This window comes from Monodon monoceros, unplaced genomic scaffold (genome assembly GCF_005190385.1).
Source record: "Monodon monoceros isolate NGI ecotype Baffin Bay Population unplaced genomic scaffold, NGI_Narwhal_1 Super_Scaffold_19, whole genome shotgun sequence".
NCBI classification, from domain to species: Eukaryota; Metazoa; Chordata; class Mammalia; order Artiodactyla; family Monodontidae; genus Monodon; species Monodon monoceros.
This window is the reverse complement of record NW_021703775.1, coordinates 19,107,412-19,134,044: the sequence shown is the minus strand read 5'-3', so window position 1 is coordinate 19,134,044 and position 26,633 is coordinate 19,107,412. Positions and strand designations below refer to the sequence as shown.

Genomic DNA, 26,633 nt, shown 5'->3' with positions numbered 1-26,633 from the left:
GTATAACTGATTCACTTTGTTATGAAGCAGAAACTAACACACCATTGTAAACCAATTATACTCCAATAAAGATGTAAAAAAAAAAAAAAAGGATCATACACCACGTTCAAGTGCGATTTATCCCAGGAATGCAAGGATTCTTCAATATACGCAAATCAATCAATGTGATACACCATATTAACAAACTGAAGAATAAAAACCATATGATCACAGCAAAGGAAACTATAAACAAGACGAAAAGACAACCCTCAGGAGAAAATATTTGCAAATGCAGCAACTGACAAAGTATTAATCTCCAAAATTTATAAGCAACTCATGCAGCTCAATATCAAAAAAACAAACAACCCAATCCAAAAATGGGCCAAAGACCTAATAGACATTTCTCCAAAGAGGAGCTACAGATTGCCAACAAACACATGAAAGGATGCTCAACATCATTAATCATTAGAGAAATGCAAATCAAAACTACAATGAGGTATCACCTCACACCAGTCAGAATGGCCATCATCAAAAAATCTAGAAACAATAAATGCTGGAGAGGGTGTTGAGAAAAGGGAACCCTCCTGCACTGTTGGTCGGAATGTCAACTGGTACAGCCACTATGGAGAACAATATGGAGGTTCTTTCAAAAGTACAAATAGAACTACCATATGACCCAGCAATCCCACTACTGGGCATATACCCTGAGAAAACCATAATTCAAAAAGAGTCATGTACCTCAATGTTCATTGCAGCACTCTTTGCAATAGCCAGGATAGGGAAGCAAGCTAAGTGTCCATCGACAGATGAATTGATGAAGAAGATGTGGCACACATATACAATGGAATAGTACTGCAATTTTCTTGAGTAATATATTTTTCAACCCAGATAATTACAGCCTTCAACAACTCGATATAGCCTACGAGGTAAACAGGTTTTCAGAAGGGAGCTTCCTTAAGAAAATATAATTTACAGAAAATCGAACAAAGTATGGAGGGAATATTGACGTGACAACAGTTGCTTCTCCTTACCAAAGGACTTAATAATTAAATGCCAGCTACCCTGGTATATTTAGATGATTGTTTATGAGAATTGGAGGGAATGGGTAAGTGGAGGGAAAAGAAATGCCCTTGCAAACTATTGCCAAGGAAATGTATATTTGAAAGTATAAAATCCCCTCCCCCAATAAATACAAGCTCATAATTACATGCAAGTTCTCAACCCAGTCTTTCATGTAATGTGAGGTGCCCCTCTAGTAAACATGGACTATTTTGTTGTCAGTAGAATGACATAGGTTTCAATATGATGAGAAATCATTAATCTAGGAAAATGAATTTATATCTAACAGCAAGAAAGGGAGCCTCTCTATTCCCCCTTTATCCATGTAAGATTGAGAATATCTTTGTAGAGTATGCAGTGGTGACAGTAGTGATGGGATGTGTGTATGTTTACACTGAGACCAGGAAATGTCCTCAGTTTGTTAGATCCAATTATATAAAGTAGTGATGAGAAGAAGGGCCTTCTGTTCACAGATAAGACAATGAGCAAGTTTCTTTATCCTCAAAATGTCACTTTCCTTTTTCATAAAATGGAGATATGAGAAATAACCACTTCAGAGGGTTGTCTTGAGTGGTAAGTAACACAGGGGTATACAGTAAACACTAAATAAATATCTTTGAGAAAATCCCATCTAAGGATTAGTTTAAAATGGAATGGTTTAAAGCCTTGGAGGGTCTCATCTGGCAAATGTTTGGTATCAGACTGATCTATAAGAGAATTGTTTTGTGAATGCTCTCTGCCTTGTAAATGGAAGGCTACCCCTTTTAGATTGGATTCCACTGTAATATGAATCACAGAGGACCACTGGGGAAAAGACTTTTTGAAATAGCATCGGTTACGTCTTATCAGCAAGTAACATGTTGATGTATAATTACTTATCATTACCTCAATACATCATTTCAGAAAGTATTTCCCAACTGCTTCTTTTCCCCTTATAAATGTATTATTCATATCTATATAAATAACGGTTCACTGAATTCATTTAAAGAAATCCATTGATTCTAGTAAGTTATTAGACACATGTAACTGTCACTCAGGCAATAATCTTGAAATGCCCCACTCAGGATTTCTGGAAACTAACTCCAGGGATGAAGAATGAACAAAAATACCATTCCATCTGTTAGCCAAACTGACTGCACCAAATAATTTGGAACTTAATTACAGAGTTGGTTACATTTTCAAAATGTGATTTACAAAGGCTGGAAGTTTTATTTAAATCTCTTCATGCTTATTTCCTTTAAGGACATCAGTGGTGGTTACAAATTGCAGTTTTAGAGCCATTGGCTGTTAAGGACCCAAGGGTTGAGATCCAGGGTTAGGATTAGGGTAAAGCAGGAAATGGGAAAAACTGTGGGCTCCCTCTGCTCTCCACCTTTTCTCTGCCCTTTCTTCCCTCGTGAACTAGCTGTGAACAACTCCACGTTTTCACTTACAAATAGACTGTCACATAGAATCTCAGACACCCAGTTAAATTTGAATTCAGGTGAACAAAAGGTGTTTCTTAGTATAAGTATGTCCCATGCAACACTTGAGACATACTTACACTAAAAATAATTTATTGTTTATCTGAAACTCAAATTTAACTGGATGTTCTGTGTTTATATTTACTCAATCTGGCAACTCAACCTACAAGACAACTGTTCTGTCAAGATATTTGTTTGAAAAATAGTATCATAGTTACTCTTTCTAAAGACATAGTTATTTTAATTGAGAAATCCTAGAGACCAAACTCTTCAAGATCTCCAAAAATGAACCTCTTTTGGTGGTACTTTGGGTACATTTGAAAGATGGTTAGAGAGATGTTTCAGTTGGGAAAGCCTTTCTGTAGTACTTAAGTTTAGAACATAGAGGTGGCATTGATTCATTGCACTCACAAGCCTGGTGGAGGGAAAGAGGAAGGAAGGAAGGAAATAAGATTAACCCCAGTAACTGTTGTGTTTTATTGTATTTTCTATTTTTAATTTAACTTTTATTTTATATTACAGTTGATTTACAATGTTGTGTTAGTTTCAGGTGTACAGTAAAGTGAATTAGGTATACATATACACATATCCATTCTTTTTCAGATTCTTTTCCCATATAGGTTATTACAGAATATCGAGTAGAGTTCCCTGTGCTATGCTGTAGGTCCTTGTTGATTATTTATTTTATATATGGTAGTGTGTATATGTTAATCCCAATCTCCTAATTTATCCCTCCCCTCACCTTTCCCCTTTGTTAACCATAAGTTTGTTTTCTATGTCTGTGAGTCTGTTTCTGTTTTAAAATAAGTTCATTTGTGTAATTTTTTTTAGACTCCACATATAAGTGCTAGCATGTGATATTTGTCTTTGTCTGACTTATGTCACTTAGTAAGATAATCTCTAGGTCCATCCCATGTTGCTGCAAATGGCATTATTTCATTCTTTTTTATGACTAAGTAATATTCTTTATTTTCTATTTTTAATCATAAATATTAACAGTGGGTGGAGAGGGAAGAAAGTTAACTTGCCAACTGACCCTTTCAGTTTCTCAAGTCAAAATCCATAGAATCGTTCTTGACTCCTCTATTTCTTTCATATTCCAGATCCAATCCAACAGTAAATGTTGTCAACTCTATCTTCAAAATATAGCCAGAAACTGTCTACTTCCTACAACCTCCACTGCTAACAATTTGGTCCAGGATGCCATAATTTCTTACTTGAATTATTGCAGTAGCCTCCTTCCCTGGTTTCTCTCAGCTTCGACCATTGTTTTTTTCAGTTTACTCTGCACACAGCATCCTGGTTCCTCTTGTTGAAACCTAAGTCTGAGATGTCACTTCAAACCCTTCAGTGGTTTCCATCTCACCCAGGTAAAGTCCTAACAGTGGCCTGTAGGACAGCCCGGCACTCCTTCATTGTACCACTCTGAGCTTAACTCCTACAATGCCTCCCATCACCCTTTTCCTGCCAAGGTCTTCCACTGTATCAGACACATCACTGCCAAGGAGACTTTACAGTTCTGTCCTCTCTGCTTGCTCCCTTGGCTCCTTCAAGTTTTCATTCAAATATTTCATTCACAGTAATTGCAACCCTCCCCACTCCCTTTCTTATTTTGTTCTTTTCTTCATGGCATGCATCATTGCTTATACTCTATCTTTTCCTTGCTTATCTTGTGATTGCATGTCTTTGCCCTAGAACGTAAGCTCCGTGAAACTTCTAAATTTTGTGTTGTTGCTCTTGTTTATTTTTGTCATCGCTGTATCCCAGTGCATAGTGCCTGCCATATGCAAAGTGCTCCATAAATATTTGTTGGATGAATGAATGAACCATTAACAGTTTTTAACAAATTTGCTATATGGATTAAACACCTAACTGCAAATAGCAGAATCGTGGGAGAATGAGATATAGGACTGGTATGTTGTGATGGCAGGGTCATATTCTGCAGAAGATCCAGGGCATCATGACAGGACATGGAAAAGACCAAGACAATAAGGGAGCAGGTAGATAGGTAGGTCAATATGAGGACTTTGAATACCTAAGGAAGTAATAGGGACATTTTACAATTTCACCAAGTAATGTCCTTTTGCAATATTGGATTCCAGAAGTATTCATTTGTCTCATAACCATGCATCAATAGTCTCCACTGTGGGGCTCCTTTGTCATCACCAAGGATCTGGGAAGACAATAAGATCATTAAAAGTCTGATCTTCTCTGGGATATGGGGATCATTTCCACATTGTCCCATGGCCACCAGTCCCCTGAGGGTCTTTCTCCCACACTGCTTCTCCCTCTTGTCTTCTCCTCTGTGCTCCTCTAATCTCAATTCCCAGGCCTCTTACAACATTGCTTCCAGGAAGATCCTCTTAAAGAACAAATCAAGCCATATCACTGGCCAGCTTTTAGACTGCCATTTTCTTCCCGTTGGGGGTAAGGTCCAGCTCACCCTGCCTCCCCATCCTTGTTTCTCTTCAGTCCTTCCTCTAGCTAGCCACCCTGAGTCTCTGCTCAGTATGCATGTCCCTTTACCACTCTCTAGAATGGCCTTCATTGCCTCAAGAACTTCTCAGCTCTCAAAACTCAACTTTCAAGCAGCTTGGCTTAGTGAATTTTTAAGATTTCTCCTGAAATCATTTATTAGTTTTTCCTCTAGGATCTCATAGCTCCTTACACAGACCTCTGGAACAGCACTTACCATATTAGAATGTTTTGTTGGTATATCTCCCCCAGCAGACTGGGGGCCACACCTTTGTGTCTCTCCCACCAAGTATAGCATATAGAAGGTGTATGGTAAGTGCATATTAAATGAGTTACTTTGGAAACTTCAGAGAAACCTAGTCTTGCTCCTGAGCATATTGTTCTCTATAGCTGCTAGCTTTGCTTTTCTTGGTCCTTCATAAGAACCTCCCCCAAATCAAACCCCATGACCTCTTGTTCATGTACAGATGTGTTGGTTGAACCCTGCCCCAGAGCTGGAAGGGGCAAAGGGTTTTTCCAATGGTAGCTCTTTTGTTAATGTTACATACCACAAGGAAAGATAATCATCGACCTTCTGCTTCCTCTCAGGATGTGCCACATTGGTCAAATCTGTCGTTATGTGTTGTCAGGCTTTGAGAGAATGCATCCTTCATTTAAATTTTTTGCATTATTAAAGTCATTCAATTACCATTCAATTTAATTAAATGGCTTTTATGATTTAATTTTAGTGAGGGGAAAAATGATCCGTCGTTAAAATGATGACTGAATGATTTTTTTTTATTATCGCTGTAGATAACAGGAAAGAGCCTTTGAGATAAGTTTTGTAATAAAAAATCCTTCTGGTAGTCAGGATAGTCAGTAAAATGTGTTATCGGTAATGAAAAAGGAGTTGTTGATATTGTTAATTAATAAGTGATGAATTAGTGTGGAACCTGACACTTCATTTACCCCAGTAACACTACCCCGGGAAATTATGGAGAATATTAGGCTGTCACTCTTTACAAAAGTTTTCCTTGAAAGAGAGAGCGAGAGCAAGAGCGAGAGTGAGAGAGAGAGAGAGAGAGACAGAGAGAGAGAGAGAGAGAGAGAGGGAGGGAGGGAGGGAGGGAGGGAGAGAGAGAGAATAGGGATATGTAAGCTTTTAAAGTAAAAATTCTAAATTGTACTGTAGCACTCAAGCAAAACTAATTGGTTAAAGAAAATACATGGTCTTCATCTACATTAAGGCATGTTGTAGAAATATCAGAATTTATTTAATAGCATATATTTTTCCCTCTTTTAAAAAATTAAGAATGGATACTTTAAGTTGTATGTCATAATATTTTCTTCGTTGTGAATTTCATTAGGAGATTTTTTTCTGCAACATCCTTCAGGATGCTGAATACTAACTTGGTAATAGATGAAAAAATTTTAGGCAATTAATGTTGGGATTCTTTTTTAAGGAAAACTATTCTAAGTGTGTACATTTTTAGTATAGCTTATTGGAATTTTTGTTTTTCTAATCCAGGAAAAAGATAGTCTTATAACTGAGAAATGCTTGGTCATTTGGCTGTCGGTTCTGACACTAATTCTCTGACACAGAGTATTCTGCAATTCCATTCAAGTCTGACATTACCTGGGATTAACGCAGACCCCAAGTTGAGGGCAAACTCCTTCACAAGACCATCTACACTCAGACACCAGCTGCAAGTCTCGGGGCCACCTGCACTTCTGACCAAGTGGCCAAAACATTGTGTGTTCCCACAACTTCCCCAGGTGCAATAATTTCCTAGAAGAACTCACAGTATTCACTGAATGTGCTACACTTAAGATTACAGTTTTATTACGAAGGATATACCTCACGAACAGCAAAATGGAGGAAACGCATAGGACAAGGCCTGGGAAGGGTGGGGACGCAGAGCTTTCATGTCTCTCGTTGTGGGATCGGGGCACATCACTCCCCCAGCACACCAATGTGTTCACCAGCCAGGAAGCTCTTGGTGTCCAGAGTTTTTATTGGGATTTTATTACATAGACATGATTGATTAAGTCATTGGCCATGGGATTGAACTCAATCTCCAGTCCCACTTCTCTCCCTGGAGGTCAAGCTGGTGCAAAGTTCCAACCCTCTGATCATGTGATTGGTCTTTCTCATCACCAGCTCCCATCCTGAAACTATGTGGGAGCCCCACCAGGAGTTGCCTCATTAACAGAATAAAGACACTCCTATTACTAAGGAAAGTCCAAGGGTTTGTGAGGCCCTTAGGCAGAAACCAGGGACAAAGACTAGATATGTTTTTTATTACACCACAGACTTATTTTATAAAAATGTCTCAGATTTGGCTTTTTGAATGGTTATTAAATCAGTTGCAGTAATGTTTTCTAGGTATCTCCTATGTGCTTATCACCAGCCTTGGGAGGAGATGGGGTCACGGAAGTATAAGGCATGGTGCCTACCTAAGGTCTATTTCAGGAGACCAGCTCAACAAGTGAAACACCCTAATACTAAGAACTACCCATGCTGAGCACTTTGCATCTGTGTTCACATTGTATATCCTCATAGCAGCCTCATAAAGTAGTCCAGAAAGGTAAGTAAAAACACACCATTAGATTCAAATGCAGGTCTGTCCAATTCCAAGACTATAATTTTCCATCAACCCACATTATAATGTATACTGGAATTGAGTCATATTGAGAGGTAAAGGGCACTGGTGTTGTTAGTACAAGTTCAGAGAAAGGTAGCTCAGTGAGGGTGGGGAGAGTCGGGAGACTTTGCGGAAAATGTTGAACTTCAACAAGGCCTTGAAGAGTTTGTAGAAAATGGATCCCAAGAGGGGAAAGCAGGGTGCCTTCCTGATGAGAAGAACAAAGTGAGTACATGTGAGGCAGAAATGTGAGATATTCATGGATGGACTAAATTTCTTTCCTTGAATATCTCTGCTTATAGGGAACTCATCTTCCCTTGAATGTACCTGTTCCATATTGCATCCCTCCTTTAGTACAAGATTCTTTCTTGCCACCAGCTGAACCTGACATCTTGTCCTCAGAGCTCTCAGTTCTGCCCTCCATAGGACAGTCCCCAGAAGAGTGAAAGTTTCTCTCCTGGCCCTGAGAGTCTACTTCCCACAGGGTAAACCAACCCAATCCTTACCCACAGTCTTCAGACCACATGGTTCTGAGATCCTCTGTCACTGAAACTGTTGGAGTTTGGTGGTGGTTAAGAGAGTCTGTTGTGACATCAGAGAGATTGGGATTTGAAGTGCTACCTGCCATTCACTAGATATGGAAGTCAATTAATCTCTTGGAACCTCAGTTTCTTCCTCTGTAAAGTGGGGATATTGATAACTTCTTCAGAGACGGTGAAAATTATACAAAATAAGACAGTGCCCCCAATGTAGTAAGTATTCAATTTACATGATCTGTTACTAGGGTACTGTATCTGTTAGCATTGGCTGTAAAAAAACAAAGAAACAAAAATCCTTAAATGTAATAGCTTAAAATCGAAAAAAAAGAAGTTTATTATTTCATGATTTTGTGTGCTGGCAGCTTGGGCCGGGCTCAGCTTCAGAGTTCTGGCGCTCTTGGGTGGGCTCCCTCAGGTGTAGGCCATCTGCTGTTTTTTGTTGTTGTTGTTTATTGAAGTATAGTTGATTTACAATGTTGTGTTAATTACTGCTGTACAGCAAAGTAATTCAGATATATATATATATAAATACATTCTTTTTTTAAACATATTTTTTCCATTATCATAGGATGTTGAATATAGTTCTCTGTGCTATACATTAGGACCTTGTTGTTTATTCATTGCCATCTGCTGTTGATTGAAGGTCTCACTCATGTGTCTGGTGGTTGGCTGGCTGCAGGCTGAGGTTCCGGCCAGATGTTCTTGTCATCCATCAGCCCAGCCTGGTCTAGTTCACATGATGAGGGCCTCAGGGTTCCCAGGAGCAGCAAAAGGACATGTCCTATTGTGCAAGTGCTTTTTAAATGTCTCCACTTGTCATGTTTGCTGCTGTCCCATTGGCCCAAGGAAGTCCAGAATTGGTGTGGAAAAGGAATACCAAAGTCATGGATGAAGAAAGAATTATGGCTAATCGTATTATCTACCCCAGACTAAACTCCTTCTAAAAGAGCATTTTAAAGGCAGTAGTGAAGGATAGATGACTCTGTCAGAGACTGAATTTGTGTTATCTCTTGGCACATTAGTGACTTTGTACTTTATTGTGTGTATATGTGTGTGTGGATGGCTGTGGGTGGGTGGGTGCTTGTGTGCATAAGAGAGAGAGACAAAGATGAAGAGAAGAAGGAGATGGAAAACTTACAGGCAACTGAGATGTCCAACTTGGAAAAAAGATCACTGAATCAAGGAGCCTTGGTAGCCTCATGTCCCACCTGGGCAAGAGGAACAGAGGAAGGCCTTCCAGCTCGGGCCTGCCCACCTCCACCACCCTCTATGTGCTGGTGATGTAATGCAGATCAAGGGTACCAGACTTATTCCAGAGAGTTAGATTTCTTCCACTTGTCTCTTCATGCTGTAAATATATGTTGAGTGCTATCTCCAGGACAGCTGATGTTGAATGCTGGCACTGCTACTTTTTCTCCCTGTGATCATAGACACTCCTAGAAGTTCATAGCTTATATGAGCTTCAGCTTTCTTATCAATTTGAGGAAGGCACTAGATTTAGTGATTTTAAAGATATCTTCTAGCTGTAATACTATGTAGTTTTACAATGCTATACTATTTCTTTTTTCCCTTTTAATATTTACACATCTTTTGTCTTGACTCTTTAGCTCCCAGCTTGTTGCTTTGATGACATCCACCGATGGGTGGAATGGAATACTGACCAAAAAAAATTGGATAAATAGAGTCAATTTCTGTGGAAGGAGGCTTTTCATGGTCCCTTACATCCTGTCACATAAGAGCCTTGTGCTTATCCTTGCCCAAGCAAGATACAGTGCTCTGTGCACTGAGATTTCTGTGTCATGACCTGGTCTCCTGGGAGATTTGCTTGATAAAACAGGAAGTTGTCCCACCTTAAGGTAGGGATAAGCTTCCCTTTCTACTTATACCTGTTTTATAATGGATACATTTGTTAGATTTGGAATAGGAAGAATGGCATTGGCTATGGGATACTGGGCATTTGCTTACCCTCTCTGAATCTCAGTTTTCTCATCAGTTAAACAGTACCAACCTAAGTATTGATGTTATAAGGAGTAAATGACATAAGATTCTATAAATGCCAAGGTCAAGACCTATCTCTTTGTCTGACTTCAAACAATATTTTTTTCCTCTCCTCCCTTCACCTCTTTGCAGAGCTTATCAGATGGGATCAGGTTTGCTGGCTGCAGCGCTTGTAACTCTATAGTACAACACAGATAATGGATTATGATTACTGGCACCAGTCCATCCTCCAGGAGCTGGGAAGTGCCAGAAGGTTTTCAGTGCACAGAGGTACCCAGCTGTGTTAGAGGCAGCTCTGGGGATGGACCCAGGTCTTTGCCTCCAGTCTAGAGCTTTGCCCACTGCTACTTTCTGCTCACTTGTCCACTCACTGCCCTGAGGAGGTCAACATATAAGTGGGCCCATACATGTCACCTTAAGTTCTGGAGCCTTAAGTAATGCAATAGGGCATATACCCTCGATTTGAGCCCTATAGGGATGCATACATTTAGATAAACTATTGCAGTGCAATCCACTTAGCGTACCAGTGGAGTACCTAGCCTTGGCCCTTCTATAATCTTGTGCTGACCTTCCCCCTCTCTTATTTTTCACCTCTTGAAACAGAGAGCAAAGTTTCACTGGCAAAGGACTCTCAGGTATTTCTGAAAGGCATTTGGTGAACACACAGTGTTGTTTATTTCCTTTGGTGAGTTGATTTCCCTCCCTTGAAAGATTTCTTTTTGAAATCCTGCACAGAAACACCATCGTTTCTCTTTGCCTTCTCAAGAGAGCCATAAAATGCGATTGGCTATTAGCTGAAATGCAACCTCTTGGCTCCACTGATCCAAGGGGATTTGGGATCCCCAGGGTGACCAGAGATAATTATACACAGGATATATTCAGAAATGTCCCTGAGTGCTCACTCAGGGTCTGCATTGTTAAGACAGTGCATTGTCAAGACCCAGGCCATAGTTACGAGCTCATCAGAAATTCAAAGACTAAGTCCATCCAGCATGTTACATGCAAGACTGTTAAGTGATTCACTTCTGGAGGTGAAGTCATTGGAGCTCATTAAAAGGGCAGCTTATGAATCTGTGGAAATCAAGCCTATGTGGTCTTCCAAATCAGGCTTTGGGGATATGAAGGATGAGAGATGGGAATGAGAATCTTATAAGTGGTTTTAATCTGAAATATACAAGTTAACTTTAAGCAGGAGGACTTGAGAGTAAGGGATCTAATCACAGGTGTATGTCATTAAGTTGTTTTAAGAAGTTATTTTCTAAAAAGTGTACACTGGCGTCCATAGGCACAAAGAATCAAAGGGCAAGTAATGAGATAGACTTGTCATATGAGACCTACGCCCAAAAGGAGTAACCTCACAAATGCAACCCCAGAGATGGAACTTCCAAGTGTTTGAGTTGTTTTCAATGAGTATAGTTTGATAGGCTAGGGATGTACCCTCTTTATGGCATTACTTCAATGGGAAGATGTCTAATGAGTTACCACAGATGATGACAGATTTTATAAGCCTTCCCTTTAGCCCCACTGCAGCTGGGGCAGTGGGGAAGTGTGTCCTTGTGTCCTCCTAGAGCCAGAGGGATAGCTAAGTCATGCAGCAAGAAGGTTATTTCTCCAGCCACTGCATATGCTGAGCATTTAATGAGAAGAAAGGATAGAAGGGAGGGGAGAGGAAGGTGAGGGGAAGAAAAGGAAGGAAAGGAGTAAGAAAGAAAGAGAAAGGGAGGAGAGTCAGAGGAGGAGGGAAAGGAAACGGGGGCTGGCCATTAATAATCACTAAGTGATGAATTCTAGGCTACATGCCAGGTATTTGCACTTGCATTATCTCAATTTCCCTGACCATGGCACAATTAGTGTGAGTGGAATAATCTTATCCATGGCCACACAAGTGGAAGGGATTCTGCCTTTCTGCTTCAACAGCAGTTACAGCAAGGGGCATTGCAAATTCACTACCCAAGTTCTTATTGGATGAGTTGAATATCTTAATAAAGAGTTCTATTTGTTAGAAGGAGCACATGGAGAGTTAACAACTGAATGAAAATAGCAAGGCATCTTCTTGGGGAGTTAAGGAGGCCTAATTCTAGATGGTACAATACTGCCAGGTCTCCTCTACTCCTAAGGTAAAAGTGGTCCCAACTTCAACAGTTCATTCAATCCTAAGGTGGGCAGTCAAGGAATGAGGTTAACAATTGCAAGGGTGTTAGCAATAGTTTTCAGCTCCAAGCCCTATCCAGAGTATTTTCTCCAGCTTCTCCTCTCCCACGATCGAGCCTGAACAGCACAGAAGTGGTGGCTGTTTCTCTCTACACTGTTGTGAAACCATCTGTTCCATCATCTCTGATCTTCAATCACCTTCTCATCATCTCTGGGAATCCCTCAAAAGACTCACAGAGGCAAAGGAGGATTCAGCCCTGCCCTCCCTGAAAGATATTGTTTTCTTTGGCTCCTTAAGAGATTAGCCTCATGGTTTTAGCTTTTCAAACTTCCTGGTCTATACCCCATTCCATCTAGAATTTTGCTCCACCAGTTAAGATGCTTATGGCTGCAAGTCATAGAAGCACTCACTTTCCAATGACTTGAAAAATGGTTGTTTATTATCTCACACAGCAATAGGTCTAGAGGTGTATTCCCCAGGCTAGTGTCATCAGAGACCCAGTCTCCATCCATTCTTCAGCCCTGTTACCTTGCTTAGTCCTTGTGCTTGCTCATTGCAGGATTTAGAATGGCTCTCCATGAGCCAAAAAAGAGGGCCATTTTCTTCTACATATCACTTTTTTTCTAGGGATAAAATATTACTAAGTTCCCCAGCAGACATCTGTCCTGCTGGTCAGCCACAACCTGGCTTCAAGGAAGCTGGCCAAAGCAGCCTATGACTTTTTTGGCCTTTATCATGGTGACAGACTCTGCCATCATGGACAAAGAAGATGGGGGATGGCTGTTGAATAGATTGCCAACAGCATCTACCATGCTGGTATCTCTCTTCTTACAATTTTCATTCTCAGACTGGGTCTAGGGACACCGAGGAGGGCATCCAGTGTCATACTCAGAAGTATCCATTCTTCATGACTGTCAACCCGTGCCTCAAGATCAAGCCCAGGTGTCTCAACTCTCTTACCTCACAGTGATTTTTAGTTTCGTCCAGGGAATTCATGGAGAGACTGATGGTCACTTTTGCTTTTGGTCTTTGTACAAGAGTCATAGTCTAGGGACCCAGTCATCAGTTCTGATATGTTCCTTTATTTTGTCCCAGTGGGCCCACTGGGTACTCATACAAATAGATAAAACTCAGGCAACCCAGGCAGGATTCCCAATGGGAATGCAAGTTAGGGTCTTCTCAGGGAAGTTTATGAGACACTCAAAGTCTGATGTGGAATTAAATGGTCTCCTGACTGATGAGACTCCAAACATGACTTTGTTGAATACCATGACTATCAAGAATGCCAGTAATATTTCAGCCACTCTGTTTGCATGGTGTTATACAGGCATGTCTTGTGTGATAAAAGTCAGTGTAATGGATATAAAATTTACTTCACAACAAGAGTGAAAATATTTCACTTGGCTTTTTGTTTTCTTGTAAAATTGCATCTAATCTACTTGAAGCTTTCTCTCTTACCAGGGAAGTTAACTGTCAATTACTATAAGGATTCTTGTACCATACCAACCCCTCTTGATTATGTGATGGCACTGGAGGCCTTATATTGGTCCAGACTCTCAGGAATGGTGCTCTGATCTTCAGGTCACATGATCTCCACTCCCCTGATCATTGTCCGTGTCCACATGGTTCCTCAAAGGCAGTCAGATCTGCTGTTTCATGCCATGCTTGGTCACTGGAGTCTTTTCTGAGGATGGTGCTCGTGACTCAGTCTCCTTAGGAGCCCCCTCATAGCCACTCGCTTGTAAGATCCTGCCACCTCCTCAGATCCCTGCTGGTTGCAACCATGTCACCCTTCCAATCTCAGAAGACATTCTCTAAAACCTCTCTCTGCCCTGGATGTTCCAGTGACCTTTTCAAATACTTCATTTTGATTAATAATCTCTGAGATGCTTCTGCAGAACCTCCCTTCAGGAAGCCTTAGGAAACACTCCCCGGGACTCTATTCTACTTCTAACAGTGAGCACAGGGGAAGGATATCAGAGTGGTTAGTTCTTTTCTCCCTAACTCATCCTGTTAGAAAGAGGATACATTTCCTTATTGAAATGGAGCAAAATTAGATTCTAGATTGTTCTGCTGATTACGTATCTGCTTATAACAAATCCAGTCATGAATTGCAGGTAGGCACCTTGCCAGTGCATTTGGCCCATACCTCCCTTTCATTTGCCTGCCTCCATGCCATTGCACATAGTGGATTGTTCTCTTGAGAGACCCTTTCCTTCCATTCTGCCTGTCAAATCCCCACCCACCTACCTAGACCCAGAACTCTTCTACCTCCCACCCATTTCCTGAATTGGGACACTCTTCTCTTTTTGCTGTGTCCTCAGAACACTTTGATACACCTGTGTTGTAGTATATATCCTTTTCCATCTTTGGTTGTCCTCATATGTGTGGGCATTGTACCTGTCCTGTTGGACTGTAAACCATTTGAGAGCAGAGCCATGTCTTGTTCTCTTTGCTTCCATGGTGCCTAGAAAGAAACTAAATGGAATTAAATGCAAATGAGTTGTCTCCTGACCATGAATAGTGTATAATGGGACACAAAACATATATGCATGGTACATGGTAGTAAGTAAATTAATGATAGAGACAATGAAAAGGAGATATCCTGGAGCAGTCCAGACTGGGAAACATGGCTTCTAAGGTCAGTGAATGTTCTAACACCTTCTGGTGGCGAGAAGGAGAACCATAGTGAGCTGAAGACATCGGGAAAGGTTTCTTAGATATCTTTAGAACCCGAACTGGGTGTTGCATCAGCATGAAAATTTGAATGACTAGAAAGAAAAGGAGGACATAGAGAAGTCATGGGCATAGGGAGGAAGAGAGAAATGACTTCAGCATCTGTGGGTTGGATTGGACACATCAGGAATAACCCCTATTGGTGGCTTATGTTTTCATCAAACCTCACAGCTTATTATGTTATGTGATTCTGTCTAGTGATATTCATAGACTGAATTCCACTCTGTTGCCAATAGCATTGGAAAGAAGATTCACTGTGTACAAAGTCAAAACTGCTTCAGTGGTAATAGATACATCTGGTACCAAAAGTAATGAAAATAATATGAAGAAGATACTGGTGATACTAATCATACTTATTAAGCACTCTCTATGTGCCTAGCATGTGCAAAATGTTTTACGTACATTAACACTACTCCTCCCCAAACAATCAAGGTAGAAATTTTAAACCATCCTTATACTAATAGAGGCTGAGTTGCTTGCCCCTTATCACTCACTGGGTGTATGGTGGAGCTGGGACTCAAATCTAGGTGTATTTTATTCCAAAGCCCAATCATTTTTCATCCCCTAGAGCCCTAAAGGCTGAGGACTAAAAGCAAACGCAACAACGAGAAGAACACAAATTTTATCTCATGATATGTGCTTAAACTCACACCTCTGATAGGGTACAAATGTAATCTGTATTAACAAGGTCAAAGTTCAGTGCAATGTAAAGGCATCTCGTTTGCTTAGTGCTTCATCCCGTTTGAGAATACAGCTATGTGGACTTATGCAATTATTTTCTTAATGACTTAATTACTTTCTCACGATTTGATCTTAAAACTCAAACCATCTCCCCCACCAAGCCTGTTTATTTTGGAAACCTAAGAGCTCATTTTCAGGCTTTCACCCCCAGCTGCTGCCCAGGGTCCTCAGTGATAGTTTCCTGAGTGAGGGGTATTTACCTCAAGGTGAGACAAACTGTTGAAACCCCATGGCCTCCTTAGTACAGGGATTGAAAACCTCTTCACAATCACCACAAATTTATATTTGCTGTTGGAAAATTGCTTTGGGAAATGATGTGGATCAGGAAAGTAAATTTTCTGTCAAGATAAACTTTAGTAGTGAGCAAAGCAAAATTCGGAAAAGAGAAAAGATCCCTAGGTGTTCTATCTCATTTTTATTAACATTCTTTAATATTTACCACAGTCATACTCTGTGAGCCAAACTGTCAGTGGAAGCATTGAACTACAGAGAAGATTCAGGAATTTCTCTAGAGAGGATACCTTCAGTCTCATTTTACAAACAGAAGGTGTGGATAACAGATGTGCTTCAAAGAGCTCGCAGTTTTTAAAAGAATTAAGGTGAAAAATAAAATCCCTAAAACCCCACCACACAGATACCAAGAATCTACTGCTTCTGGACCGGCCCAGACTTTTCAGTGTGTTTCCAGAAACTGCTGTTTTGCAGTCTGCACAGACGGTGGAGTGCTTGGACTAGCAAGGGAGGGTAGGCAGCTTGGCAGGACACCAGCTCAGAGCACGATTCTTCTTTTCTTTTACCCGAAGAGCTGAGCCTGGTAAAAAATCAAAACACAAACAGACCCTTTCCCTCTTCCCCATCTGCTTTCACCCCAGTTCTTTGGGGTTGGTAGCCCCGGGTAAACCAGTGGAACCCAGCAGGCTGCAGGCTGCCGAGTCTGTTGCTGGATTTTGCTGCAGTTCAAGGCTGTTTGGCTGTGGTACCCAGGGATGCTGAGTCTCACCGGCCGACAGATTACAGGACCACAGCCAGAGCCTGTGCATGAACACTCAGAACAGCAGCACATACACTTTTGAGTTTGATGGCAGTGATATGATGCAATACATGATTATAATTGAACCAGGGTGGACTTCCGTTCCCCCTTCTTCCTGAGATCTCAATTTAAATTCTTAGGAGATCTAGCAGGTCTGGAGAGAGGTGCGTGCAGAGAAGGAGGACTGGGGACTGGATCTGTTAACAGAACTGGAAAGAATCATTATATTGGGAGAAAAATAAAGGCAGTCACCTGTGGCAAGTCTTGAATCACCTGTGTGAAGGGAGCTTGGTAACCTCCTTAACTAAGTATTCCAGCTGACTTTGCCTAATAGAGATGGTGCTCTCTTTCTTCCCACTTACTGTAGCTGCTAAACCGCAACTTTTCCCTCCATGGAGATAGTTTTTATATTACTAATATTTAATGTTCTCTTTAAATTAACCTCTTGCAGCTACTTCTTAGAATCCATTTCTAGAAACCAATTGTTCCTAATGCCTTTCAATGCTCCTCTAGTCTGTTTGTATAAATACAACGTGTAACTATACATTGGTGACACGGGCTGGGAACTACTATTACTTGAGAACTTACTGTCAGCTAGCACTGTGGTTGACTCAGTATATGTGATCCCTGATAATCTTCCCAAGAACCTGCAAGGCAGCCATCGGTGTGTCCATTTTAGAGATGTGAAGGCCACAGTTCTTAAAGCTCAAATGATGACCTGCCCAAAGGCCATTAGACTCAAGTGGGTCAGACTCTGCTCCACGTTGAGGGGCAAAGTCAACTGAAAGGAGTGCTTCCCTTAAGAAGCAAACAGTCTAGTTGTTGCTTCCCTGCTACATATGCTCTCGAGAGAGAGGATTCATGAGGGACTTAATTCAGAGCAGTGACTAATAGCAGGAATTCCACTCCCTGTGGAGGGGAGTTTGAAGCATGTGGCCCTCTAAAGTCACACTGTGGGTGGCCACCCATATGTCACCACCCTCCTCCGTCCACTGCTGTAAGTCTTTGCATGATACTACGTAGCTTCTAAAGTTGTCACTTACATTCTCTCCTTTGATCCTTACCAGATCCTTGTGAGACAGGCTGAGCAGAGATTAGTTTCTGAATTTTATACATAAGGGAATTGAAGTCTGCAGAGGAGGTGATATATCTGTCAGTAAGTGACAGAGCCAGGACCAGGGCTCAGTCTATTAATTCCATCCCAACAGTTTTTTTCTAACACACCATGAAACTTGCAAGTAAAAACAGCTCTGGGAGATGCTGAGTGTAGGACGGACTGATAAGATCAAATTCCACAAATGAAACTTTGGCTGTTCAAATAACCTCTGAATTCCAGGTTTCAATATTGAAGAGCCCAGACCTCCTTTGACCTTCTCAAAATCTCAGTTGGTGACCTGCCATGATGCTTTAATTTTTTGTGATTTTTGTCTCTTCCCCATGTTAATCACTATCTATCTCATTTTCATTATCTCCCTCCAAGAGATTTTTTTGGACCTTTTTTTCCCAATTGTACCCTCACTTTGAAATTTTAATACCACAGATATATTGCGTATCTGTTTATATACTGTCTACCATATGTATATGTGTACTTTATACATAAAACTAGTAAGATTTTGTTCATCCCCTTAAGAGCCAATTTTTACTCCTTGGGTTCAGTATTACCCCTGTTGAGAATGCATTCCATAGCTCAAAACTATGATTCAGTAAAAAAAAAAAATTTTTTAAAGGAGGAGGAGGAAAGAAGAAAGAAAGGAAGGAAGGGAGGGAAGAGAGAAAACAAACAACAAACAATAAAACAAGTTAGCAAAGACACAAAACACTAAACTGAAAGTGGTCCTCAATTTCCCAATAGTTACAGCTTTTCCTGGTAGTATAGAGGCATGTGTTGGGGTTTCATTGTGGCCAAAGTCTTTCCAAAATGCCCATCCAAAGCCGGTGCGGAGCATTCTTTAGTCATTCTGTGAGCAAATCACAAGGAACAGGCTGGGGCTTGGAACAGACTTACCTTTCAGGAACTAATTCCCTCAGAGCAAAATAGAGCATTTCCTCTGACCAAACATAATCTCTGTTTGTGGTGTTGGGCAGGTCTCTAAGGAGGAGTGGAAGCTTCCCTTGGGGCACGTCTAATGAATTCATAACTTTACCTATTGATAAGCAACAGCAGTGGAGAATATATTGGAAATCACCCCTGCTTTCCTCCACACCCTGCCTACCAGATCAGAGAACTAGAAAAACTGCCCAAAATTACTACTACTGATGAGAAAGGAAAAGCCAGGCAGGTGGCACTGACTTGCCCAAAGGCCAGCAGCCAAGTGACAAAGCTGGAACTTGGACTCTGCCTCATAACACATGAGCTCCTCTCCCAGAAGAGCGTCCACCTCAGACGTGTTCTCCTTTTGTTACACTTGCTTGAGCAGCATCAAACTGCGGCTGTTAGTACACAGAGAAAAAAACTTCTTTAAATAAACACCAGCAAGTCTGTTACAACTGAAGATGTATACTTAGTGTCTCGGGGGCCAGTGTGATTTAATATTGCCGATATTAAATAAAAGTTTGGGAGCTGGGTAACAATCGCAAGCTGTGTAGTCTCTTTCCACCTTCAGGAATTGACTACAGAGAGCAAACAGCTCCGATGTGAAAGTGAGTTTTGCTGTATTGCCAAAGACCCACACAAATGATGCTTCCTTGAGCTGGCCGCCAGGCTTTGGTATGTGTGAAGGTAGAAGGCGGGGCCACAGCTGCATGGGTACATAGATGTCAGACACACACACGCATATTCCAGTGATGGGCTACATTCACCAGGACTGTCTGATCTCAGTGGCAAATCCAATTCAATTAAGAACCAGAAAAATGTCAAACGTGGGTATCAAGGCTAAGGCCTGAGCCACTTGCAAAGCTATAAAGGAAGAAACGTGTCTCTCTACCCTCAGACTTCACACTCTACCTCCTTAATTTCTCCTTCCAGACCCAGTGCTTTCAGGATCTCAGATTTTTGGGTAGTACCCTATCACAGAAGAAAATGGGGGTAACATGGCTTTGCAGCCCTGTTGGACTCGGCACCCCTGCCGGCTGTGTGACCTTGTTTTATTTATCTTTCATTATCTTTTATTAAAGCAAACCAAAGCCCCACTTATCTAGTACCTACCATGTACCAGGCACCCACTTTACAAAGAATATCTCATTTAATTCTCAATAATAACTTATTTAATTCTCCTAATAACCCTATCTCCATTTTATAGTTGAAGGAATTGAGTATCAGAAAGGTTAAGTAACTTGCCAAAGTCACTCAGCCAGAAGTAAACCCAAACGCTGTGTCTCCAGAATCAATGTTTGACCCCCCCTCACCACTAAGGCAAGTGACCTTGGGCAAGTCATTGAACCTCTCTAAACCTTAGTTTACCTATCTGTAAAATGAGAATATTAATACTCCTCTGGACAAGGAAGGATAAAGGTTTGTTGCAGGGTTTAAATGAGAAAATGTTAAGGATTTAGCAGGTTGCCAGGCACCTTGTAAATACACTGTGGAATAAACATGTCCATTGCAGGGAGGGGGTGGTGGTGTTTGCCTTTCGTAAATGGATCAGGTTGAAGTGGAGGCCTCTCCTCCACACACCCATGATGAGTCTGGTGGACCTAGGCTCTTACCACAGTCTTCTTGCTAGTGCCTCACCTTCAAGTTAAATTGGTCTATTGTTCACTCAACAAACATTTCCTTAATCCCTGAACAAGAAATGTTGTGTCACTTTGATTGAATGAGTTGACCAATTCAATGAGAACTAAAAAACCTGAGTGATGTGTTACCTTTAGTTGCAGTTCAGTGATAACATGATTCCTTCTCTTCTTCCTTACAGTATGTTTGTTCTTTTCTCTTTGCACCTTTATGATTTTTGAAATAGTGTACAAAAAAGGATAAATAAGAGAAATTGAGATTAAAATGACCTGGACAGAAAGCAAAAGAGTGAGGCTGAATTCCAAGAAGGACCATTACTTTTAGAATAAAACCCATGCACACACACACAGACACAGTTGCAGGGAAATATAGATTTCACAGCAAATGCAATCACTATGGAGCAGACAGTGAGACAAAATCACAGAGTGTGTGGTTGTCCTGCAGCTGAGGGACAAATGACAGGATTGCCTTGGCCAGCCAAAGACAGATTGTTGCATTATTCCATTAATTGTGTGTAGCTTGGCTTTTCCAGACCTTTCTGTGGCAGACTAATCCAGCTCTCACTTGCCACTGACTGAGCCATCTCACTTTTATCCAAGTCTGCCTAGAATATCTCTGAGATAGAGGTCCCTGCCACACATAGTTTGCAATATTGAGAACTCTTAATTGAAGATAAACACACTGATGGTGAACATCTAGTAATACATGATTTCTAAAGATGACATTGGTTTAAGGAGATAAAATATGCTGGAAGATTCAGTCTTTATCCTGGCTTTATTTTAAGTCCCATAAACTGTTGGCAGATCTGAGCTTACATATGAGCAATTGCCTGTGTTGTTTCATTTGAGAGGAACAAGGAAGGATCTCCTCTCCAAATATACATCACCCAGGTGTTTCAATACCTGCAATTCTAGCATTAGAACAATTTCCTTAGGTTATTCCCCCAAAAGATCTATTTTAAACTTCAAGAATTTCTGGGCAAAATAGGTGTCAAGATCCATCCATCCATTTTCTACTAGCATTTAGTTGTCACATCCTTTAAAGAGTTGCTGGTAAAGAAGTTGATGGCAGTAGGCTGAATGGAAAGGGAACATTTTGATGTTCGCTATTCGGGAAGCGTTGGCATCTATTTGGAAGTCTCTGAGGCATCATGGAGGCTCCCATGGAAATGAGAAGAGTGTCAGGCTTGGGAGGGGGCTTGAGGGGGGCACCAACTGGGCAGCAGTGAGACTGTGATGCCAGATTTTGTCATTGCCAGACTCTGGCTGGTGAGGGAGAAGGTATAGGAGCATGAGTGCAATGTGTGCTCCAGGACTCCTGCTGGAAGACTTACTGAGGTTTGTACTTTGAGCAAGGCCAGCCATGTCTCATCACAACCAATCAGAGAAGGAAAGGGAAATGACGGAGGAGGACACAGAATTTAGAAGACGCAGTTCCAGGTGCTAGGCCTTGACCTTCGGCAAGCTACTTAACCTCTTCTGATCTGAGTCTTCTTGTCTAAAAGATGGGACAAGTTTGTGTCTGCCTTTTGTGACTATTGGGAGAATTAAAGTAAATAAAATAATTGTAAAGAATACTTAGTAAACTATAGAACACTCAGAAACAAATGACAAGCCCATGTATGCTTGTACATCTTTCTAACAAAATCAGCCCCACCTGGAGGAGTCAGTGAGGCTGGGGCCTCCTCACTTAACACTGACCCCCCATCCACCAGCCCACCATGCTTTCTTAAAGAGCTGCAGTCTGACTTGTGGATCTTACAGATTGCTGAGCTACAAATGTGGCGATACTTGTGACCCTCTAGCTCAGTGTTTCCCAAATTTGACTGAACTTTATAATCACCTGGGAAGTTTTAAAACATAACCTCACCAAAGCCACACTCCAGATCAATTAAATCCACATCTCTGTGGGAGAGACCCAGGCATCAATATTTGTTAAAGCTCCCAAGTGCTTTCAATGTGCAGCCAGGGTGGAGAAGCATTTTCCTAGCTGAGCAAAAGAAAGAAGGATGCAACTAGAAATTATTTTTTTTCTCATAAAGCAGGGAGAAAAATGGCTTCCCAACATGACATTGATAAGAAGCCAATAGCCAACCTGGTAGATCAGAGTCAGGAAAGAAACGATTAAAAAGGGTTGTGGAGTAGAGTTGGTGTATCACAGCCATTCCCGATGATTATTCGATCAATATAAAGCACAAATCTTGAAACTCTCTCCCCTCTTGCTCTCTTTTTTTCCTCTCTCTTCCCCTCTCCCCCCACCTTCCAACCTTGACTTTTACTTTTCCCACCTCTCCCTTTCTCCATCCCTCCCCCTTGCTCTCATTTTACTAAAGGGCTCTGAACCCCTAGTTTTCATTGTAGCCACTTACTCAGATCTAGTAAGTTATTTCAGGAGTCCTGTGCAAACGTTTGCCTGTACTTCTTCCCTGCCCCCCCACCTCCACCGCAGTGGCTTCTTCAGCCTTTTTACTGGTCCTGCTTCATGACAGTTCCCTGTGTCTCCCCATCTCACGTGTGGGTGAGTGTGAGTGTGTGTCCTCTCTAGGGTTTCCTTTCATCTTCCTGCACGTTCTAAAAACCCCATTTTCCACCCACACTTGCCCGTGCTTTCTCATCTGTTTTCCAGCATACCCACATCCCTCTCTGAAGCCCTGGTCTCTTTGTGAATTTTTATCTACCATTACACGCTCACATGCAGTCAAGCCTGATGAATCAGAACATTTGGGGAATGGGAATTCAGGGGAATTTTAATTTTCTGGTTAAGTGGCACTAGCTTGAAACCACTTTTGTTTTATTGTCGGGGAAAATGATGAAATAGAAGCCTAGAACCCGAAGGGTCCTTAGGGAATACCTGGATGAACCCTCCCAAAGGCAAAGAGAGAGAGGCTGTCTGCAGTTAAGATGACTACCAGTTGGACCCAAGGCCTGTGAGTACCAGCTCCAGGTCTAAAGACCATCTCTCCTGACTTCAAGACAGGGGTTCTTTCAGAGCACTCTCTCGACATAGCCTGCAGAATTGTTGATTAACCAGGACCAATCAAAAGTAAGTTGCATTTTTGAAGTGAACTGTCTAGTTCTCTCCTAATGTCATAGGCCCATAAACTTCACTCATCAATGTGGTCTGCCTGGCCCCAAATGCCTTTCAGTTTGTGATGCCTGCATCTCTAGACCATCCTGCTTCTAAGGTCTGAAATCATGGCCCTGATTAATATGTCCACCACTCACCAGACTAAGCAGATTGATTTTTATTTTTATGTTTTGGCTGCACCACATGGTATACGGGATCTCAGTTCCCCAACCAGGGATCGAACCCATGTCCCCTGAGTTGGAAGTGCGGAGTCTTAACCACTGGACTTCCAGGGAAGTCCCAGCACATTGATTTTTCAAATGAAAGCCCATTCCCACCTTGGAGACATTCCAGGCTTGGTTGGTGAAGGGGAAAAGCCCAGACTCAGAACACCTACTGAAAGGAATATCAAGTTTCTCATTTTCCTTCTTGTTAATTAAATAGCCACTGTTAACTCAATTTTTTTTTCTGTTTCCTAAATGACATGTTGCCAGAGAAAAAGTGGGTCAATGGAGGGCTCTGACAGGTTTTGTCCCAGTTAATTTAAGTTTTGCCATATGTTGTTTGAGAAGCGTGTGCTGGCTACAGGTCCTCGCGCTGATCAGCAGCCAACCTGAGGGGTTTTCTTTAGACTTCCAATTCTCTTGCAAGAGAGGAAGGTTAGAAGGCAACAGGGCTGGGTGAACGAATCCAAGCAAAGCTGGAACGCAGCTTGTTGGTGTCAATGGCCTCATTACTCTATACCAGGGAGCAGAGTTTCTGGAACTCGGCACCCTTGACATTTTAGGGTAAATGATTCCTTGTTGAGGGGGCCTTCCTGTACATTGTAGGGTGCTCAGCAAGGATCCATGACCTCTACTCACTGGATGCTGGTAGCATCCCAACCCCAAGCATGAAAATCACAAATGTTTCTGGACATTACATTGATTGGGTGGCAGATTTGCCCCTGTTTGAGACCCACCACCATAGAGACATAGACCATTTAATGACCAAGAGGGGTCATTAAATAAATCCTCAACAGTAATATATGAATACCTAGAAGACCTTAGTCTCTCTGAGTCCAAAATCCTCTGGTTAGTGGTTGGACTGGATGATTAACTGAACTTTGAGCTCCTGGAAGCCTGTGAGAGGCCTCCTCTGTTGGCAGAGTCCTGCATGACCCGATTACCAGAGGCCAGAGCAAACAAAGTCATGATGAAAATTCCTGGATTCAAGCATTGCACCCATGTCATCCACCAAGAATATGGTGAGCATGTACCCTTAGCCCAGGCTAGTCCTAGGGTCTTTGCTGGTTAGAGGAGTGGAGGAGGCAACCATTCAAGGAAATTAGAAACAGGGTATAGTTAAAAGGACACCAGACTGAATGCCCTGTGCTTCCAATTACTAGCTGTACAAAAACACTCAACCTCTCTAAGCCTCAGGTTCCTCATGTAAAGATAAGGTCTAGATAAAGGCTCACATACCAAGTAGCCATTCAATAAATGTATTTTCTCCATCTCATTTACAGCCCTGACTAAGCCTTAAGGATGTAATAGCCAGGCTTTTGCTTTGAGCAAAAAACTGTAAACTGTGTCCAGCTGAGGAAGGCCAGGAGATGGGGCCCAGTCACAGGAGGAAGAATTCTGCCTGCAGGATCCCTGGAAAAAAATTTGAGTAGAGCAATTTTTAATGGAGAAATGTTTTGTAGTTAGGTGCATGCTCTGTAAAGAATGCTTTGCTGGCTCTTACCACTAGGTAGCAGGCATACACCCTTCTATGGAATGAGGCGCTCAGAAGATCCCCAGCCTGCAGAGCCTCTACCACTCATCAACTACTGCCTGAAAATACCATCAGCCACCTCAGTCCTTTACACCTTGTGATTGATTTTATCAGATCCTTTTGTGAGTAAAAGTTTGATCATGGAAAAAGAAAGCAGGAGGATAATTAATGCTGGAGGGATTAGTTATATAATATGATCATGTGTATGTTGTTATACATGTGGTTATATATATATATATATATATATATATATATATATACGTACATACATTACAACGTAGTATGTGTGACTATTATGTGTCATTTTATGTCATTTATGTATATGTATGTATGTGTATATCCTTAAACTTCTCCCAAAATATATTTCAGGAGCCTAATAGTCATATTCCAATTAACTCCTTGCTATTTGATATTCCATCCATGGCAAGCCCAAATCAACCAACATAACCACCTATCTAGAGGATATAATTGATGCTTATTTTGACTACCCTGAAACATTATAATACCCATTCTCCAAAGCATATAAATTCTGGCCTCTTGATAATATTCTCTGTGAGAAGGGTATCTGATGCCTTTCATGATCCCAGGATGTGTGATCCACCAGTGCTTCCTTCTACATGGCTGCACCAGACAGAATAAGTGCCGAACTTGCTGACAAGTCGATTAATGTAACCCAGCAACACAGGAGGCCCCTAAGCCCTCCAGTGATCTGTGTGCAGTTGCTCAGGAAACTTGAGAGAAATAACAGGTAGTGTCTGCCCCTCTAATGACTTACACGTACTCATAAACGTGTTGTTGATGCTAAGCCATACCGAATGTCTCCTTCCTGAAGGCAGGGGAAAAAAGGTAAGGCACTCTTAGACTTTGAAGAGCTTGAGAGAATATTAAAAATGAATTTTAAAAGTTTCCTTTTACTGGAATAACCTTTTCTTTATGATGGCAACTTTGCAGTCTCGAGAGCCTGGGCTGGCTGGCGTTCTCAACTATCAGGGCTGGAGTCTGAGCCCCAGGGGCTGCGTTTCCTCAGAGTGAAGGCCAAAGGATGGGTTTCATTTAACCTGCTCACTCTGGTACCACCTAAAAAAAAAAAAACTATCGGGGCTAAGACTGGTCTGAGAGTGTCATTTGTCATTTGAAAGGACTTTTTTTTCTATATAAATATTTGAGAAACCTCTGTACTAGGGCTGAACTTTAATCAGCTGGGAAGGTACTGCAAATGGAGGGTTAATCCATCACAATGCCCAGGAAGAGACAATGCCCAGGTCTTAAATTCCTTCCACACAGCACAGGACAAGGAGATCAGCACCCTCTGAGGGAAGAACAACAACAAAGAGGGTGCTACA

At 41.5% G+C, this 26,633-nt stretch overlaps 1 protein-coding gene across 4 annotated transcripts in view; it reads left to right on the top strand.

Moving 5' to 3' along the window:
- The window catches only part of CTNNA2 (catenin alpha 2), a 1,229,110-nt gene that overhangs the window by 841,078 nt on the left and 361,399 nt on the right, over positions 1 to 26,633 (top strand). The gene's annotated exons all lie outside the window — the stretch shown is intronic.